Genomic DNA, 22,236 nt, shown 5'->3' with positions numbered 1-22,236 from the left:
TTCCCTGAATTCTCTATCCCGAGCCACCATGGCCATGCCACTCTCACCAGCGTCGCCGCCACCAAGCCTACATCGAGCCACCATGGCCATGCCTGTCACCGCCACGCCCAGACTCAGTCGTCCCCTTCCCCCACTCCTGCGCTCGCCCAGGTCAGCTCTGATGCGCAGTTGGTCGACCATGGCAATATGGGCGACGCCGGCGAGAATTTCATCGTACTGCTGCTGCCTCGACCTCGGTACCGTGGCTGTCGGAGTAGAGCAGCCGTCGCAAGAGTAGTGGCAAGCAACAATGGCAAAGAGCAGCAGCCCCGGCAAGGAGCAACAGCAGCATCGGGAAAGGAGCAGCAGCGGCGGTGACAAGCAGCGGGAAGGAGCAACAGTGGCAAACAACAGTGGGAAGGAGCTGGATGGGCATGGCGTCGCCTGCCATGGTTGCAGCGACCCTCCAGCCCTGCCGCGTCACGTGCCGCACCTCCAGAACGGGGCTATGCGGCACTTGGAGCTCGGCCGCTCTGTACGCAGGAGCTGGCACGCCCTCGAGCTCGCCAGGCCAATGCCAGCCGGCTCCGGCGACGAGCTCGTCGGCAGGGACTCGATTGCTTTCTCTACAAAACTGAAAAGGACCTGATTGCTTTTTTATAAAACCTGCAAGGATGCTTTTTTAAAAGTTATAGGGTCCTGGTTGTTTTTATTTTTTTGAAGGGACCGATGTGTGGGCCCCACCTATCATAAAGGTCAATTTAAAGGTCAAGATAAACGAAGTTGACTTTGCCGTCACGTCAGCCCTGACAGGTGGGTCCCGCATGTCATAAACGTGTTTAAATCGTCTAAACTGGTCATTTTTCAAAAATGGTAGTTTTAGTGACAAAATTAGAAAATTTTGATAGTTATCAGTCATTTTTTTGAATGTGGTAGTTCTGTGGGACGGCAACCCCTAATGTGGTAGTTTTTTATCAAATACTCAATTCAAATGGTGTTGCGGTACACATCACAGCTTTGCTAGTATGAAACAAATAAAATAAAATGATGCTTCAAATTCGTCGGGTCACAGTTCCAAAAATCTGAACCTTGCACTCACTGATTTCCCGGTCAGGAAAACTTGCAGGTGATGCTTCATAGTTTGGACTACGCAGCATACGCACTCGGCCGGCCCTTTCTCAAAGGAACCTCAAAGCCAACGTACAGCTTTTAGAGCATCTCTAACAGGTGCGGCAAAAGACGCGCCCGCGCGGTAAAATTTAATTTTAGCGCGTGTCGGTTGGTTCCGCGTGCTCCAGCGGTGACGGGAACTTATCACGCGAGAAGCGTTTGCGCGCGCGGAGGAGAAAGCGGCACGCGGCGCGGTAGATTTGGTGCGCCGCTTCACGCGCCTATAAAATGCCGCGCCCGTCACGCGCACAGACACAGCCACGCGCCCTCCCCTCGCAACCTCACCGCTTCGCCGCTTTCTGCGCCACCATGCCGTCGTGCCGCCGGGCAGGGCCGGCTCTGAGGGGGGGCAGGGGGGGCGGCCGCTCCGGGCCCCCCAAATTCAGGGAGCCCTCACCGGGTATGTATACAACTAGCCTACAAGTTTGGGCCCAAGGAGGTAGTGTGTGGACACAAGCAAAAGCATCGAACTTTGTCTCAGAAAAAGGAAACGTATCGAACTAGCGATTATCCCTCTTCTCCTTTCCAAAACAACGTAACAATTCTTTTCAATTCCATCACATAGCAATTATAGCTCGAACAAAATCATCACGCCATATTCTACGCCATCCATTCTGTGATAACAAACACACCGCCCTGCTCCTTCCTCCTCCGGTTGCCAGTTCGCCTTCTCCCTATTCCCGAGGCCCCCGATCGTGAGAGGCTAATCAGAATACTCAGTACGCGGCGCCGCTTTGATCTCTGGCCTTCAGGCGCTGGACATGCACACACTCATTGCCGATTCGCCGATCTAATTTCTTTTCTAATTCCTGGAGCAAGACGAGTCCACAACTCCACATCACGTCATCGCGTCATTGTTGAACGCCCTACCACCAAAGCTGATCAGATCATCCAAGGTACTCCATAATCCTTAATACTTACGCACTATACGTTTAGTACTGATTAAGTAATTTATCCTTAACATGCATGGTGCATAGATCTCATCAATTAACCATTATGTCATTGTTTATTTATTTATTTTTAGCACGTTTAAAAATGATACAATGTGTGGATGATGCAACCAGAGAGGCTCTCTTGATAAAAGAAATCAAGAGAAATAATGGATTGGCGGTTGTTGTTTTGGAGGAAAATAAATAAATTGATAGGAATTCTGAATCTGAACAAGATGGAAATGTTGACATCAATATTGGTGATGAAAATGTAAGTGGTCCTAATAGTGTAGTTATTTCAATAGGTTCACAAGCAGAATCTTCTAGTGTTGATGAACATCTAGTTTTGCATTTTTTTCCTAATTAAAAATTATGAAATCCACTTTGCTAGATGGTGTAATGTCTACTATAGTGATTTTCAAGTATGCCAGAGAAGTCAATGCCTCTATTGGTTATAATCTTTTTTTAGTAAATTGGTATTCGCTTCCGCAATTCCAATTATATCAATACTTTCTTTAATTTATTTATTTGATATTTATTACTCCTGGAATTATCTATTTATCACATCAGTTGAAATAAGTTTTCAGACTTAAAAGTATCAAGTAACTATTTGAGATCAAGGATGATTCAAGAGATTTTAAATCGTTTGACAACATTATGCATCGAGAAGTAATTATTGGATGTGATTGACATCGACCTCATCATAAGTGACTTTGCATCAAGGAATTTAATTTTTGAAAGATAACATGTAGAATGATTTCATATGTATATTGCTTTGGACGTATTTAAGTGATTATTACTAATATTTCATTTATACATATATTCATTATTGTTGTTATACTGTTTATACTAAGGGCCCCGAGTTCTGGTTTCGCCCCGGGCCCCCAAAATCTCAGGACTGGCCCTGCCGCCGGGGTTCTTCGGGCTACCGCGGCGTCCGCGAGCGCCCCAACGGCTGGTACTCCGCCGAGATCTGGTCCGGCGACGTCCGGCTCGGCCTCGGCCGTTCCGGAGCGCGTACGAGGCGGCCTGCATGTACGACGAGGCGGCGTGGCGCTTGGATAGGCCCCGGTCGCAGATGAACTTCCGGGACGTCTTCACGCGCGAGCAGGCGCAGCGCGTCGCCCCTCCGCCGCGTCTCATCACCGACATGGACCGTGCCGACCACGCTTGGCGCTGCCGCCGCCTCCTCATCGCCGAGGAGGACGAGCGAGCCATGGCAGAGTGGCGCCGTCGCCACCCGAAGGACGTCGCCGATGAGCGTGCCTACTGGGCGGAGAGGACGGCAAGGCGCCGCGTGGAGCGGGCTGACCGGCGTCGGCGGAAGGCATTGGCGAATGCGCAGTGCGATATCGTTGCAGCAGGTGGGAGGTCGATCTTCACGTCAGACGATGAACGTTGGGACGACATGTGGCTCGATACGTCGGACAACACCGACGAGGATGATGATGATGATGATAGCGACTTGGAGTAGTTTTTATCTAGTTGCACCGTAGTTCTATTTATCTATGCTTTCGAAATATCTATCTAGTTGCACCGATGTAAAATACCTTTGTATCGTTTTTAATCTATGCAATTTATCGTTTTTTATCTTATTATTTATGTTTTCGAAAATGTTGTAAAATAAGCACGCGTGCTGCATTTTTTACGCGCTGCTGGAACAGCGCGCGCGCTGCATCTTAGCGCAGCTGCTGGAGCCAGCGCTGCGCGCCGCGCCAAACCAGACGATGGGCGCGCAGCAAAGCTGTTTTTTACGCGCGGCGCGTTCGACACCTATTGAAGATACTCTTAAGGCCGAGCAGCCGGAAGCGTCCCCGAAGATAAAAGGCACGGACGCGGCATTTTAAGGGCACTTTGCCGGATTTGGTCCGGCCTGGCCGAGTGGCCGGATCTGCCGGCGGGCCATGCACAGCCATGGCCGATCCGATAGCTGCCACGGACGTACTACTCTCTATTCTACCCCTCGCTGTCATGCCTGTGCTATGCGTCGACTTCGCTTGATCGCTGTTCGCCCGCCGTCGGTGGACGTATACACCGGCCGGCGGCTCGGTCCCGTGACGGCGAACGCAACGGCTGAGAAAGAGGCACGTTCGTTCGCCCACAATTTTCTCGGGTCACGATCGGCGACTCCCCGCGGTTCTGGGGTTGCATCGATCGCTCGGACGGTGTCGGCGCGAGGAATCGTCGTGTCAGGAATAGGAATTGCAGGTTTGGGTGTGTACTCTGTGCATGACGGAGTAGGAACGGGCCAGCGGCGTTCTGAGGTCTATGTTCCGGCCGGTGTTGGGCAACGGGGAGTAGCATATGCATATGCTACGGCCGGCACGTCCATGTGGCCGGTTGATGGGAGTCCATGCATGGGCCGGCGCTGGTTATTGCGATGCTGACCTTTTGTATCATTGTATGGCCACTGGCTGGTGCTCTCTATATACTCTCTTTCCGGTATGTCTAGTCTGGGGACCGGATCATGTGCAAGCAGACTGTGTGCAAGTGCAACTACTCTCTGCTTCTCTGTAGGTGTTTGACTGGATGCAAGTGAGTCTGTTTCAAGCAGCTCGATCGTCAAAGAGTGGCAGTTCAAATTTCACAGAAATCAGAACGGAAGAAAAATGCATTTTTGCATTTTGCAGGGACGCGATAGTGTTCAGAAACTTAATTGGAATTTTCTGTGCTAAGAAGACTCTTTGTGATAAGTGAAAGAGAGCAGGAAGCAGCAACTCTATTGCTGGTTTGCTGAATGGCCACATTAATTTCCGGGTTTTCAGGGCTTTGTGTTTCACACAATTCGCGAAACGAAAGGCAACTGGGCAGTTCCTCCAACCCACCGCTCCCCGTCGACGAGTTCGTGTGTCCCCTCCTTCTCCGTCGGCTGTGCCGGTGAAGGGAGGAGTAGGAGGGGTGAGGGAGTACTGGATTATGGGGTCTCCGGACAGTCGGACTATATCCTTTGGCCGGACTGTTGGACTATGAAGATACAAGATTGAAGACTTCGTTCCGTGTCCGGATGGGGCTCTATTTGGCGTGGAAGGCAAGCTACGCAATACGGATATGTATATCTCCTCTTTTTTAACCGACCTTGTGTAACCCTAACCCCCTCCGGTGTCTATATAAACTGGAGAGTTTTAGTCCGTAGGACAACATACAATCAAACCATAGGCTAGCTTCTAGGGTTTAGCCTCTTCGATCTCGTGGTAGATCAACTCTTGTACTACTCATATTATCAACAATAATCAAGCAGGACGTAGGGTTTTACCTCCATCAAGAGGGCCCGAACCTGGGTAAAACATCGTGTCCCCTGCCTCCTGTTACCATCCGCCTTAGACGCACAGTTCGGGACCCCCTACCCGAGATCCGTCGGTTTTGACACCGACATTGGTGCTTTCATTGAGAGTTCCTCTGTGTCGTCATCATTAGGCTTGATGGCTCCTTCAATCATCGATAGCGATGCAGTCCAGGGTGAGACTTTTCTCCCCGGACAGATCTTTGTATTCGGCGGCTTCGCACTGCGGGCCAATTCGCTTGGCCATCTGGAGCAGATCGAGAATTACACCCCTGGCCACCAGGTCAGGTTTGGAAGCTTAAACTACACGGCCGATATCCGCGGGGACTTGATCTTTGACGGATTCGAGTCCCTGCCTTGTGCGCCACACGGTCACGATGAGCATGATTTAGGTCTACCACCGGACAGTGTTTAGGAGATCGCGCCAGCAACCGCTCGGACCCTCAATTCGGAACCAGTTGCGCCATCCATGGACGGGTGGATAGACCCCGACACGGAGGCCGTATTCTCAGTGGCGATCGAGCTGAGTATCGACCTTACCCTTCACGGGAGCCGTGACGCCGAACTACCGGATTCTTCCCCGGCCACGGACTCCGAACCGCCTGCGCCCGTACCTATCGAATCCGACTGGGCGCCGATCATGGAGTTTACCTCCGCGGATATTTTTCAGCACTCGCCCTTCGGCGGCATACTGAACTCATTAAGGTCTCTCTTCCTGTCAGGAGAATCCGGGCCGAACTATGTTCGGCAGGATTGGGATGCGGATGACGAAGAAATTCGCCGCCCACCCACCACCCACTTAGTAGCCACTGTCGATGATTTGACCGACATGCTCGACTCCGAAGACATCGACGGTATGGACGACGATGCAGGAGACGAACAGGAACCACTGCCCACAGGGCACTGGATGCCCACTTCATCATATGATGTATACATGGTGGACACACCCAAAGAAAACGACGACGAGGAACGGAAGGACGCAGCGAAGGGTTGTTCCCTCGAGAAGCAGTCAAAGCGGCGGCGTAAGCGCCTCTCCAAATCCCGCCTCGGCAGAGACAACGGTCATATAGACCCATCGATAGAGCAGGGTGAACCATCGCCCGACCAGGGCAACACGGAGAATCAAACCGAGCAACCCGACCCCGTCGAAGATAACAGTCCGGGCGATATCACACCAGACAGGCACCCGGAGCAACAGAAAGCCCATCAAAGGCTAGTTGCCACAGCGAGGAGTCTGAAAAAGCAGAAGCAAAGGCTCAGGGCTGCACAAGACACACTCAGAATCAGATGGAGCGAAGTACTCAATACTACAGCGAAGTACGGCGGTAATCACCACACCAAGAGCTACCCGAAGCGAAAGTTGCTACCTGAATTCGATGAGGAGGCCTTAGATCCCCCGCAATCAAAAAACAAAACGGCCATCCAGTCGGATAGACGACCTCGTGGTCAACATAGAACGGCAAACGACGCCGCACATAAGCCGGTACGCGATCCACGTGAGGACTCACATCAAAAGTACGGCGCAACCAGATCCATCTATGGGCCACGCAAGCGCGCTCCAGCACGCAATGCAACACAACAAACATCCCAATACCACGGTACACCCAAATACAGGGGTGCCGCACACCCCCTATGTTTCACCGATGAGGTGCTAGACCATGAATTTCTAGAGGGATTCAAACCCGTAAACATAGAGGCGTATGATGGAATGACAGACCCTAAGGTCTGGATTGAGGACTACATCCCCCATATCCATATGGCTCGAGGAGACAATCTCCACGCCATCAAGTACTTACCCCTCAAGCTCAAAGGGCCAGCTCGGCACTGGCTTAAAAGCCTCCCCGAAAACTCCATTGGAAGCTGGGAAAAGCTCGAAGACGCCTTTCGAGCAAATTTTCAAGGGACCTATGTCCGACCACCGGATGCAGACGATTTAAGTCATATAACTCAACAGCCCGGAGAGTCAGCCCGAAAGCTTTGGAACATGTTCCTCACTAAAAAGAACCAAATAGTCGACTGTCCGGACGCCGAAGCCTTAGCAGCTTTCAAACACAACGTTCGAGACGAATGGCTTGCCAGACACCTCGGCCAAGAAAAGCCGAGAACAATGGCAGCATTAACAGGCCTCATGACCCGCTTTTGCGCGGGCGAGGACAGCTGGTTAGCCCGATGCAGCACCAGCGACCCAAGTACATCCGAAGTCAGGGATGGAAACGGGAAATCATGACACAGCAAAAACAAGCGCTGGAATAAAGAAGACAGCCCGAAGAGCACAGCGGTAAACGCCGGATTCAAAAGCTCCCGGCCAGGTCAGCAAAAGCTGCCCCCAAAGGCAACAGAGACGAACTGTCCAGCCTAAACAAGATTCTGGACCAAATATGTCAGATCCATAGCACCCCTGATAAACCTGCAAATCATACCCATAGAGAATGTTGGGTCTACAAGCAGTCCGGCAAGCTTAACGCCGAACACAAGGGGCAGGATACACCAAGCGAAGACGAGGACGAGCCTCGCAAGCAAAGCACTGGGAAACAGAAGAAGTTCCTACCAGAAGTCAAAACAGTAAACGTATTACACGTGACAAAGGGGAGAAACAAAGCAGCACTCCTAGAGACACATGCCCCAGGGCCTATCACCGCGGAGTCCTGCCACTGGTCGTTCCAACCGGTCACCTTCGACCATCGAGATTACTCGGCAAGTATCCGGCGTGTAGGATGGGCTGTCTTAGTATTAGACCCAATAATTGACGGATACCACTTCACACGAGTCCTGATGGATGGTGGCAGCAGTCTAAACCTGATATATCAGGACACAGTCCGCAAAATGGGGATAGACCCAACAAAAATTAGCCGCAACAATACTACCTTTAAAGGAGTAACGCCGGGCCTAGAGGCCCATTGCACGGGCTCCCTGCTACTAGAGGTTATATTCGGCTTTCCCGATAACTTCCGTAGCGAAGATTTAACGTTCCACATCGCTCCGTTCCAAAGTGGCTATCAAGCACTACTCGGACGCGAAGCTTTCGCTCTCTTTAACGCAATACCGCATTACGCTTCCCTCATGCTTAAGATGCCCGGTCCACATGGCATCATTACAGTAAATGGAAATATTGAGCGCTCCTTGCGCGCGGAAGACCGTGCGGCTGCCTTGGCAGCCGCACACTAAACGGCCTCACCAACTAAAGCATCTAACAGGTCATTAAGACCACAGACACGGTTGGACGAGTCTGGTACTGCTATATGTAATTGATACATGTTTGATGACTATACCCCTATTACAATACAAGGGGGTCAACGTGCGCGCACAAGTGACAATCAGGCTCAACTTTACTTATATTGTTTATTTAGTATAGCTTACCTTTTGCACGACAACTTTTCAATTAAGTTCCTCTCTTTTTCAGATGACCATCGTGCTACACCCATCCAGAATATGGCACAACGGAGACACATGCGTAGACGTGCAGCAGGGACCCGTTCGAAGGATTCTTTTTAGATTAAGACCCTACGTAAACCTTTTTTTACTGTCTCTTGTGGATACACATCCCTCAGATTCTCAGTACAATTGAGAAGGATGCTGACGTATTGGCATGTGGCCACGTCAGAATATTGCACGTACTTGGACACCAGGGGCTTATTACAAAGGGCACTGTTTAGGCCTGGTTTACACCATAAAGACTGAATACCTTAGGGAGTGTTCGGCGTCGCGAGTTTGGCCATATATGCATCAGCTCCGAATCATGTCTTTGGTCAAATGTTGGGTTTGCCTGGCTCCTGTGTTTTGATGCCTTATGTTCCGCTCTATCGGCTAAGGCGGCACCAGGAGAACTACTGCGATTGTGCCCTGGTTCATCCGGACGAGCACCTCAGTAGAGAAAGCCGAAAACTGACTGTCATGATATAGCGTGAGAGTGGTCAACCACTCGATGACCTATCGGAATCTTCGGGATCCCTCCGCCTTAACGAAGGGCCGTTTCCCGGCCAGGCATGTACGCACCCTGAATTCAGATGAGTGCGGTGTTGGAAATATGCCCTAGAGGCAATAATAAATTAGTTATTATTATATTTCCTTGTTCATGATAATCGTTTATTATCCATGCTATAATTGTATTGATAGGAAACTCAGATACATGTGTGGATACATAGACAACACCATGTCCCTAGTAAGCCTCTAGTTGACTAGCTCGTTGATCAATAGATGGTTATGGTTTCCTGACCATGGACATTGGATGTCGTTGATAACGGGATCACATCATTAGGAGAATGATGTGATGGACAAGACCCAATCCTAAGCCTAGCACAAGATCATGTAGTTCGTATGCTAAAGCTTTTCTAATGTCAAGTATCATTTCCTTAGACCATGAGATTGTGCAACTCCCGGATACCGTAGGAGTGCTTTGGGTGTGCCAAACGTCACAACGTAACTGGGTGGCTATAAAGGTACACTACGGGTATCTCCGAAAGTGTCTGTTGGGTTGGCACGAATCGAGACTGGGATTTGTCACTCCGTGTAAGCGGAGAGGTATCTCTGGGCCCACTCGGTAGGACATCGTCATAATGTGCACAATGTGATCAAGGAGTTGATCATGGGATGATGTGTTACGGAACGAGTAAAGAGACTTGCCGGTAACGAGATTGAACAAGGTATCGGGATACCGACGATCGAATCTCGGGCAAGTATCGTACCGATAGACAAAGGGAATTGTATACGGGATTGATTAAGTCCTTGACATCGTGGTTCATCCGATGAGATCGTCGTGGAACATATGGGAGCCAACATGGGTATCCAGATCCCGCTGTTGGTTATTGACCGGAGAACGTCTCGGTCATGTCTGCATGTCTCCCGAACCCGTAGGGTCTACACACTTAAGGTTCGATGACGCTAGGGTTATAAAGGAAGTTTGTATGTGGTAACCGAATGTTTTTCGGAGTCCCGGATGAGATCCCGGACGTCACGAGGAGTTCCAGAATAGTCCGGAGGTAAAGATTTATATATGGGAAGTCCTATTTTGGTCACCGGAAGAGTTTCGGGGTTTATCGGTAACGTATCGGGACCACCGGGAGGGTCCCGGGGGTCCACCAAGTGGGGCCACCAGCCCGGGGGGGCCACATGGGCTGTAGGGAGTGTCCCTTGGCCTACATGGGCCAAGGGCACCAGCCCCACTAAGGCGCATGCGCCTAGAAGAGGAGAGGGGGCAAACCCTAAGGGCAGATGGGCCCTAAGGCCCATACACCCTGCGCCTCCCTCTCCTCCCCCCTCTTGGCCGCCACCTCTTGGCCATCTAGGGCTGCCGCCCCCCCTAGGGGTGGGAACCCTAGAGGGGGCGCAGCTCCTCCCCTTCCCTTATATATATGAGGCCTAGGGCTGCCCCAAAAACACATGTGATTTGATCTCTCGTTGGTGCAGCCCTGCATCTCTCTCTCCCTCCTCTTCTGTGGTGCTTGGCGAAGCCCTGCAGGATTGCCACGCTCCTCCATCACCACCACGCTGTTGTGCTGCTGCTGGATGGAGTCTTCCTCAACCTCTCCCTCTCTCCTTGCTGGATCAAGGCTTGGGAGACGTCACCGGGCTGTACGTGTGTTGAACGCGGAGGTGCCGTCCGTTCGGCACTTGGTCATCGGTGATTTGAATCACGACGAGTACGACTCCATCAACCCCGTTCACTTGAACGCTTCCGCTTAGCGATCTACAAGGGTATGTAGATGCACTCTCCTTCCCCTCGTTGCTAGTCTCTCCATAGATAGATCTTGGTGACATGTAGGAAAATTTTGAATTTATGCTACGTTACCCAACAGTGGCATCATGAGCTAGGTCTATTGCGTAGATTCTATGCACGAGTAGAACACAAAGTAGTTGTGGGCGTTGATTTTGTTCAATATGCTTGCCGTTACTAGTCTTATCTTGATTCGGCGGCATCGTGGGATGAAGCGGCCCGGACCGACCTTACACGTACTCTTACGTGAGACAGGTTCCACCGACTGACATGCACTAGTTGCATAAGGTGGCTAGCGGGTGTCTGTCTCTCCTACTTTAGTCGGATCGGATTCGATGAAAAGGGTCCTTATGAAGGGTAAATAGCAATTGGCATATCACGTTGTGGTCTTTGCGTAGGTAAGAAACGTTCTTGCTAGAAACCCATAGCAGCCACGTAAAACATGCAAACAACAATTAGAGGACGTCTAACTTGTTTTTGCAGGGTATGCTATGTGATGTGATATGGCCAAAGGATGTGATGAATGATATATGTGATGTATGAGATTGATCATGTTCTTGTAATAGGAATCACGACTTGCATGTCGATGAGTATGACAACCGGCAGGAGCCATAGGAGTTGTCTTAATTTATTTATGACCTGCGAGTCAACATAAACGTCATGTAATTACTTTACTTTATTGCTAACCGTTAGCTGTAGTAGTAGAAGTAATAGATGACGTGACAACTTCAAGAAGACACGATGATGGAGATCATGATGATGGAGATCATGGTGTCATGCCGGTGACAAGATGATCATGGAGCCCCAAGATGGAGATCAAAGGAGCTATATGATATTGGCCATATCATGTCACTATTTGATTGCATGTGATGTTTATCATGTTTATACATCTTATTTGCTTAGAACGACGGTAGTAAATAAGATGATCCCTCATTAAAATTTCAAGAAGTGTTCTCCCCTAACTGTGCATCGTTGCTACAGTCCGTCATTTCTAAGCACGCCGTGATGATCGGGTGTGATGGATCCTTACGTTCACATACAACGGGTGTTGACGAGCCTAGCATGTACAGACATGGCCTCGGAACACAGCAAAACACTTAGGGTTAACTTGACGAGCCTAGCATGTACAGACATGGCCTCGGAACACAGAAGACTGAAAGGTCGAGCATGAGTCGTATAGAAGATACGATCAACATGAAGATGTTCACCGACGTTGGCTAGTCCGTCTCACGTGATGATCGGACACGGCCTAGTTGACTCGGATCATGTAATCACTTAGATGACTAGAGGGATGTCTATCTAAGTGGGAGTTCATAAGATGAACTTAATTATCCTGAACATAGTCAAAAGGATTTTGCAAATTATGTCGTAGCTCACGCTATAGTTCTACTGTTTAGATATGTTCCTAGAGAAAAATTAGTTGAAAGTTGATAGTAGCAATTATGTGGACTAGGTCCGTAAACTGAGGATTGTCCTCATTGCTTCTTAGAAGGCTTATGTCCTTAATGCACCGCTCAGCGTGCTGAACCTCGAACGTCGTCTGTGGATGTTGCGAACATCTGACATACACATTTTGATAACTGCGTGATAGTTCAGTTAAACGGTTTAGAATTAAAGCACCGAAAACGTTTTTGAAACGTCGCGAAACATATGAGATGTTTCGAGGGCTGAAATTGGGATTTCAGGCTCGTGCCCACGTCAAGAGGTATAAGACCTCCGACGATTTTTTTAGCCTGCAAACTAAGGGAGAAAAGCTCAATTGTTGAACTTGTGCTCAGATTGTCTGAGTACAAAATTGCTTGAATCAAGTGGGAGTTGATCTTCCAGATAAGATAGTGATGTTTCTCCGAAGTCATTACCACCAAGCTGCTAGAGCTTCGTGATGAACTATAATATATCGAGGACATATATGATAATCCTTGAGATATTCGCGATGTTTGACACCGCAAAAGTAGAAATCAAGAAGGAGCATCAATTGTTGATGGTTGGTGAAACCACTAGTTTCAAGAAGGGCAAGGGCAAGAAGGGATACTTCATGAAACGGCAAATCAGCTGCTGCTCTAGTGAAGAAACCCAAGGTTGAACCCAAACCCGAGACTAAGTGCTTCTGTAATAAGGGGAACAGCCACTGGAGCAGTATTACCCTAGATACTTGGTAGATGAGAAGGCTGGCAAGGTCGATAGAAGTATATTGGATATACATTGTGTTGATGTGTACTTTACTAGTACTCCTAGTAGCACCAGGGTATTAGATACCAGTTCGGTTGCTAAGTGTTAAGTAACTCGAAATAAAAGCTACGGAATAAACGGAGACTAGCTAAAGGTGAGCTGATGGTATGTGTTGGAAGTGTTTCCAATGTTGATATAATCAAATATCGTACGCTCCTTCTACCATCGAGATTGGTTTTTGTGTTGAGCATAGACATGATTGGATTATGTCTATCGCAATACGGTTATTCATTTAAGGAGAATAATGGTTACTCTGTTTATTTGAATAATACCTTCAATGGTCTTACACCTAAAATGAATGGTTTATTGAATCTCGATCGTAGTGATACACATGTTCATGCCAAAAGATAGTAATGATAGTACCACCTACTTGTGGCACAGCCACGTAAGTCATATCGGTATAAAACGCATGAAGAAGCTCCATGTTGATGGATCTTTGGACTCACTCATTTTTGAAAAGTTTGAGACATGCGAACCATGTCTATTGGTGTGTATGCATGAAGAAACTCCATGCAGATGGATCGTTTGGACTCACTTGATTTTGAATCACTTGAGGCATGCAAATCATACCACATGGGCAAGATGACTGAAAGCCTCGGTTTCAGTAAAATGGAACTAGAAAGCAAATTGTTGGAAGTAATACATTTTGATGTGTGCAGTCCAATGAGTGCTGAGGCATGTAGTGGATATCGTTATGTTCTTTCTTCACAGATGATTTGAGTAGATGTTGAGTACGTTTACTTGATGAATCACGAGTCTGAATTATTGAAAGGTTCAAGTAATTTCAGTGTGAAGTTGAAAGATCGTCATGACGAGAGGATAAAAGATCTATGATATGATCATAGAGATGAATATCTGAATTACGAGTTTGGCACAAAATTAAGACATTGTGGAAATCGTTTCACAACTAATACAGCCTGGAACACCATAGTGTGATGGTGTGTCCGAACATCATAACTGCACCCTATTGGATATGATGCATACCATGATGTCTCTTGTCGAATTACCATAATAGTTTATGGGTTAAGCATTAGAGACAACCACATTCACTTTAAATAGGGCACCACGTAATTCCGATGAGATGACACCGTATGAACTATGGTTTAGAGAAACCTAAGCTGTCATTTCTTAAAAGTTTGGGGCTGCGACGCTTATGTGGAAAAGTTTCAGGCCGATAAGCTCGAACCCAAAGCGGATAAATGCATCTTCATAGGGCAACCCAAAAACAGTTGGGTATACCTCCTGTCTCAGATCCGAAAGCAATAAAGGATTGTTTCTAGAATCGGGTCCTTTCTCGAGGAAAAGTTTCTCTCGAAAGAATTGAGTGGGAGGATGGTGGAGACTTGATGAGGTTATTGAACCGTCGCTTCAACTAGTGTATAGCAGGGCACAAAGAGTTGTTCCTGTGGCACCTACACCAATTGAAGTGGAAGCTTATGATATTGATCATGAGACTTTGGATCAAGTCACTCCCAAACCTCGTGGGATGACAAGGATGCGTACTACTTCAGAGTGGTACGTAATCCTGTCTTGGAAGTCATGTTGCTAGACAACAATGAACCTACGAGCTATGGAGAAGCGATGGTGGGCCTGGATTCCAAAATGGCTCGAGGCCATATAATCCGAGAGAGGATCCATATATGAAAACAAAGTGTAGACTTTGGCAGAACAGCTCGATGGTCGTAAGGCTGTTGAGTGCAGATGGATTTTAAAAGGAAGACGGACAATGATGGTAAATGTCACCATTAAGAAAGCTCGACTTGTCGTTAAGAAGTTTCCGACAAGTTCAAGGAGTTGACTACGGTGAGATTTTCTCACTCGTAGCGATGCTAAGAGTCTGTTGGAATTATATTAGCAGTCACTGCATTATTTATGAAATCTTGCAGATAGGATGTCAAAACATTGTTTCCTCGACGACTTTCTTGAGGAAAGGTTGTATGTGATACAACCGAAAGGTTTTGTCAATCCTGAAAAGATGCTAATAAGGATGCAAAGCTCCAGCAATCCTTCTGAGGACTGGAGTGAGCATCTCGGAGTTGGAATGTACACTTTGATGAGATGATCAAAGATTTTGGGTTTATACAAAGTTTATGAGAAACTTGTGTTTCCAAAGAAGTGAGTGGGAGCACTATAGAATTTCTGATGAGTATATGTTTTAACATATTGTTGATCGGAAATGACGTAGAATTTCTGGAAAGCATATAGGGTTATTTGGAAAGTGTTTTCAATGGAAAACCTGGATTAAGCTACTTGAGCATTGAGCATCAAGATCTATAAGGATAGATCAAAACGCTTAATGGTACTTTCAAATGAGCACATACCTTGACATGATCTTGAAGTTGTTCAAGATGGATCAGTCAAAGAAGGAGTTCTTGCCTGAGTTGTAAGGTATGAAGTTAAGACTTAAAGCTCGACCACGGCAGAATAGAGAGAAAGGACGAAGGTCGTCCCCTATGCTTAAGACATAGGCTCTACAGTATGCTATGCTGTGTGCCGCACCTGAAGTGTGCCTTGCCATGAGTCAGTGAAGGGGTACAAGAGTGATCCAAGAACGGATCACAGGACAGTGGTCAAAGTTATCCTTAGTAGCTAGTGGACTAAGGAATTTTCTCGATTATGGAGGTGGTAAAAGAGTTCGTCGTAAAGGGTTACGCCGATGCAAACTTTGACACTAATCCAGATTATTCTGAGTAGTAAACTGGATTCGTATAGTAGAACAGTTATTTGGAATAGCTCCAAGAAGAACGTGGTAGCTGCATCTAGGAGATGACATAGAGATTTGTAAAGCACACACGGATCTGAAAGGTTCAGACCCGTTGACTAAAACCTCTCTCACAAGCAACATGATCAAACCCAGAACTCTTTGGGTGTTAGTCACATGGCGATGTGAACTAGATTATTGACTCTAGTGCAAGTGGGAGATTGTTGGAAATATGCCCTAGAGGCAATAATAAATTAGTTATTATTATATTTCCTTGTTCATGATAATCGTTTATTATCCATGCTATAATTGTATTGATAGGAAACTCAGATACATGTGTGGATACATAGACAACACCATGTCCCTAGTAAGCCTCTAGTTGACTAGCTTGTTGATCAATAGATGGTTACGGTTTCCTGACCATGGACATTGGATGTTGTTGATAACGGGATCACATCATTAGGAGAATGATGTGATGGACAAGACCCAATCCTAAGCCTAGCACAAGATCATGTAGTTCGTATGCTAAAGCTTTTCTAATGTCAAGTATCATTTCCTTAGACCATGAGATTGTGCAACTCCCGGATACCGTAGGAGTGCTTTGGGTGTGCCAAACGTCACAACGTAACTGGGTGGCTATAAAGGTACACTACGGGTATCTCCGAAAGTGTCTGTTGGGTTGGCACGAATCGAGACTGGGATTTGTCACTCCGTGTAAGTGGAGAGGTATCTCTGGGCCCACTCGGTAGGACATCGTCATAATGTGCACAATGTGATCAAGGAGTTGATCACGGGATGATGTGTTACGGAACGAGTAAAGAGACTTGCCGGCAACGAGATTGAACAAGGTATCGGGATACCGACGATCGAATCTCGGGCAAGTATCGTACCGATAGACAAAGGGAATTGTATACGGGATTGATTAAGTCCTTGACATCGTGGTTCATCCGATGAGATCGTCGTGGAACATATGGGAGCCAACATGGGTATCCAGATCCCGCTGTTGGTTATTGACCGGAGAACGTCTCGGTCATGTCTGCATGTCTCCCGAACCCGTAGGGTCTACACACTTAAGGTTCGATGACGCTAGGGTTATAAAGGAAGTTTGTATGTGGTAACCTAATGTTGTTCGGAGTCCCAGATGAGATCCCGGACGTCACGAGGAGTTCCGGAATGGTCCGGAGGTAAAGATTTATATATGGGAAGTCCTATTTTGGTCACCGGAAGAGTTTCGGGGTTTATCGGTAACGTATCGGGACCACCGGGAGGGTCCCGGGGGTCCACCAAGTGGGGCCACCAGCTCGGGGGGGCCACATGGGCTGTAGGGAGTGTTCCTTGGCCTACATGGGCCAAGGGCACCAGCCCCACTAAGGCCCATGCGCCTAGAAGAGGAGAGGGGGCAAACCCTAAGGGCAGATGGGCCCTAAGGCCCATACACCCTGCGCCTCCCTCTCCTCCCCCCTCTTGGCCGCCACCTCTTGGCCATCTAGGGCTGCCGCCCCCCCTAGGGGTGGGAACCCTAGAGGGGGCGCAGCTCCTCCCCTTCCCTTATATATATGAGGCCTAGGGCTGCCCCAAAAACACATGTGATTTGATCTCTCGTTGGTGCAGCCTTGCATCTCTCTCTCTCCCTCCTCTTCTGTGGTGCTTGGCGTAGTCCTGCAGGATTGCCACGCTCCTCCATCACCACCACGCCGTTGTGCTGCTGCTGGATGGAGTCTTCCTCAACCTCTCCCTCTCTCCTTGCTGGATCAAGGCTTGGGAGTCGTCACCGGGCTGTACGTGTGTTGAACGCGGAGGTGCCGTCCGTTCGTCACTTGGTCATCGGTGATTTGAATCACGACGAGTACGACTCCATCAACCCCGTTCACTTGAACGCTTCCGCTTAGCGATCTACAAGGGTATGTAGATGCACTCTACTTCCCCTCGTTGCTAGTCTCTCCATAGATAGATCTTGGTGACACGTAGGAAAATTTTGAATTTATACTACGTTACCCAACATGCGGAGCCACCAGGGGCTATATAGTAGCCCCACTGTCAAACTCATCTGGCTAAGTGAAAGTGTTAAAGCATTATAGTCCGGTTGCCTAGTTCGCTGTGCTATCACCTCCTTAATGGACCAAGACGTTGGGTCAAGTGTGAACATGCGTCTTCTGCGAACACCCCCGCATTATATGCGTGGGGGCTGAAGCCGACGACTGCAATCTTTCAGGTTATATACATATATACATAAACGGCCGCACAGGAGGCATCATAATACTTTCGGGAAAAAGTATAAATACAACCTTGATAAACTTAATAAAACATTTTTTTTACAATGAGAATACATGTCACTCAAACATAATATTCTTCGAGCACTGGGCCTCTATTGAACGGGCGCCTTCAAGAACTTCTTCAAAATAGTGCTTGGCAGCCACTCGGCCTATGGCCGAACCCTGCGCCGCAACAGTGGTGGCATCCATCTCCGCCCAGTATGTTTTGACACGGGCAAGGGCCATCCGCGGGCCTTCTATGCACGCCGACCTCTTCATCGCATTAATGCGCGGCACCGCACCAAGGAACTGCTGCACCAAACTAAAATAGTTGTTCGGCTTTGGCCTTTCCGGCCACAGATGATCCACAACAGACCTCATGGCGAGTCCGAACAATCTATTCAGCCCGGCCCATTCGGCAAGCTGACCAGTCAATGGAAGCAGACACTCTGGAACGTTAAATTGTGACCAGAATAGCTTGTCCACTTCACGATCTGTTTGATCTCGGAAGTATTCGGCCGCATCGACAGCACTCGCCGCCAAGTCTAGATATGTGTCCGCCGAACTCCACAGCCGGTCCAGAGGGGCATACCGAGGATCTCCAAACTTCCTCCACAGCATAAAGGGTTTCCCAGCCGCGATATCCCTGGCTTGACGCAGCTCCTCCTTTTTCGCTCTCATCGCAGAGCGGGTATCTTTGGTCGCCATCGTGGCCTTTTCCAAGTCCGTTGCCTTCGCACGATTTTCTTCTTCAAGAAGCTGGCAACGGTCGGCAGTATCTTTTAACTTTACAGCCATCCTGGCCATTTTCTCTTTGCTCTCGCAATGTGCGGCCTGTTCGGCCCTTAACTCTTCGGCCGCTTGCAAAGTGATACGTCTCCGTCGTATCTACTTTTCCAAACACTTTTGCTCTTATTTTGGACTCTAACTTGTATGATTTGAATGGAACTAACCCGGACTGACGCTGTTTTCAGAAGAATTGCCATGGTGTTCTTTTATGTGCAGAAAACAAATATTCTCGGAATGACTTGAAACTCCACGGAACATCTTAGAAAAAATAATAAAAAATCCTCGCCAAAGATGAAGACGAGGGGGCCCACACCCTTCTCACGAGGGTGGGGGGCGCCCCCCCTATGGCGCGCCCCCTACCTCGTGGGCCCCCTGGATGCCCTCCGACGCCAACTCCAACTCTATATATTTGCTTTCGGAGAGAAAAAAATCAGAGAGAAGAAATAATCACGTTTTACGATACGGAGCCGCCGCCAAGCCCTAAAACCTCTCGGGAGGGCTGATCTGGAGTCCGTTCGGGGCTCCGGAGAGGGGGATTCGTCGCCGTCGTCATCATCAACCATCCTCCATCACCAATTTCATGATGCTCACCGCCGTGCGTGAGTAATTCCATCGTAGGCTTGCTGGACGGTGATGGGTTGGATGAGATTTATCATGTAATCGAGTTAGTTTTGTTAGGGTTTGATCCCTAGTATCCACTATGTTCTGAGATTGATATTGCTATGACTTTGCTATGCTTAATGCTTGTCACTAGGGCCCGAGTGCCATGATTTCAAATCTGAACCTATTATGTTTTCATGAATATATGTGAGTTCTTGATCCTATCTTGCAAGTCTATAGTCACCTACTATGTGTTATGATCCGGCAACCCCGAAGTGACAATAATCGGGACCACTCCCGGTGATGACCATAGTTTGAGGAGTTCATGTATTCACTATGTGCTAATGCTTTGTTCCGGTTCTCTATTAAAAGGAGGCCTTAATATCCCTTAGTTTCCAATAGGACCCCGCTGCCACGGGAGGGTAGGACAAAAGATGTCATGCAAGTTCTTTTCCATAAGCACGTATGACTATATACGGAATACATGCCTACATTACATTGATGAATTGGAGCTAGTTTTGTGACACCCTATGTTATGACTGTTACATGATGAACCACATCCGACATAATTATCCATCACTGATCCGGTGCCTACGAGTTTTCCATATACTGGTTCTCGCTTATTTACTTTACCGCTGCTACTGTTACAATCACTACAAAATACCAAAAACATTACTTTTGCTGTCTTTACTTTTGTTGCCGCTACCACCACTATCATATTATTTTGCTACTAAACACTTTGCTGCAGATACTAAGTTTCCAGGTGTGGTTGAATTGACAACTCAGCTGCTAATACTTGAGAATATTCTTTGGCTCCCCTTGTGTCGAATCAATAAATTTGGGTTGAATACTCTACCCTCGAAAGCTGTTGCGATCCCCTATACTTGTGGGTTATCATAAAGCAGCCGCATTGCTACTCCTTGCTTGCTCCTTGGCTCGGGCAAGCTCCGCCCGAAGGGTCTCCACGGTGGACGCTCCATCTGCAGTCACAACATATTAAAGATACTGGCATCATACTGCTCTTATCATGTGACGATCACCAGAAAGGCCACTCACCCTGTGCCTCGTCAAGCCGCTCGTTGACAAGCACGATGTCGGCATCTGCCGCATCCAGCTGCCACTTTAGTTCGGCATACCCATCAGTCCGGCTAGCCACCGGAGCCTCCACCACCTGCACATAAAGGCAGTCTGGTTATTGCCTGGGACTATGATCCTCTGTTTTCCGCCGTTCTCGACGACAACCAGAGTCTCAGGGGCTACTATCTACACAGGGCACATCTAAAAATGTGTGGTACTTTCAAAAAAATACATCATTTCACGTACCTCAAAACCCATCAGTAGACTCATAAAGGCTTCATGCAGCCCGCTTTCAGCGGACGAAATCCTTTCAATCACCATACCCATCAAGTGCGGTGCTCTTCTGAGATAACCGCCTTCTCCAGCAGATCCCTCCATACATCCGACCGCGCACCAGACGGTGCTGGACTCTTTTGATTGCTCTCTTCGAGAGCTGGATACTGAGGACTTCGGGTGGACATAGGATTACCTTCTGGCCTTGCCGGATCAGGAGAAGCCCTCCGCGACGACACCTCAGGGTCGCCCGCTTCGTAAGGCAGTATGGCAGGGGGAGGCGTTTCGCTCTCCATCATCTCCGGAAGAAGATCCCCCGAAGACGAGCTTAGCTGAGAAGGGCTAAGATCCGAACTGCAAGATAAATACTTAGGTTATTTTCCTCAGAAGTAAGGTAGGATATCTTCACTATTAAATACCTTTTGATTACTTACAGCTCGTTAGAGGGCTGATCTCCGCGCGGATATTGTGCGGCAAGAACACCCTCTGAGGCAGGACCCTCTGGCGGAGATTTCTTCTCCCATTTGAAACCTTGATTTCCGGATCTTCGGAGGTAGTCCTCTTCCTTCCCCGGGGAGAGAGAATGTCAGATTCTTCCCCTCGGTTATCCTCCCTCGCGGAGGCGCTCATTCCCTCGGTTGGAATAGGTAGCGATGGAGGCCCGCTTTCGCCCTCTTTATTCCCCCTTCATCTTCCTTTGAGGGCACTGGACAAGGTGCTGGCTCGAGCATCTTTTCCAGCACCGGATTGTCCAAGCCTTCAAGAAGGGGGGCCGAACACTGGATCATCTTCGCCTTTGTTATCCAGTCCTGGTCAAAGAGCGATTCTTCAGGATGATGTCATGATAAATGAAAGGACGGTGTGTTCGGCCATGGGATTACTTACTTGGGCAGCGGTGCGGCTGCTGCTCAGGCCCACATCCTCGGTAGTGTCCGGACACTCTATTTGGGGTCCGAAGAACGATTTGTACATCTCCTCGTGCGTCATGCCGAGGAAATTCTGAATAGTACGCGGTCCTTCTGGGTTGAATTCCCACATATGGAGGGGCCGGCGTTTGCAAGGCTGGATTCGACGAACCAGCATGACTTGCATTACCATAACCAGACTGAAATCTCCCTCGAAGAGATCTCGAATACGGCTCTGCAGTATTGGCACGTCCTTGGCTGGACCCCAGCTCAGTCCCCTGCTGATCCATGACATCAGTTGTGGTGGAGGGCCCGAGCGAAAGGTGGGGGAAGCTACCCACT

The sequence above is a fragment of the Triticum urartu genome, chromosome 7 (assembly GCF_003073215.2).
Source record: "Triticum urartu cultivar G1812 chromosome 7, Tu2.1, whole genome shotgun sequence".
Taxonomy (NCBI): Eukaryota; Viridiplantae; Streptophyta; class Magnoliopsida; order Poales; family Poaceae; genus Triticum; species Triticum urartu.
This window is presented reverse-complemented; position numbering follows the sequence as displayed.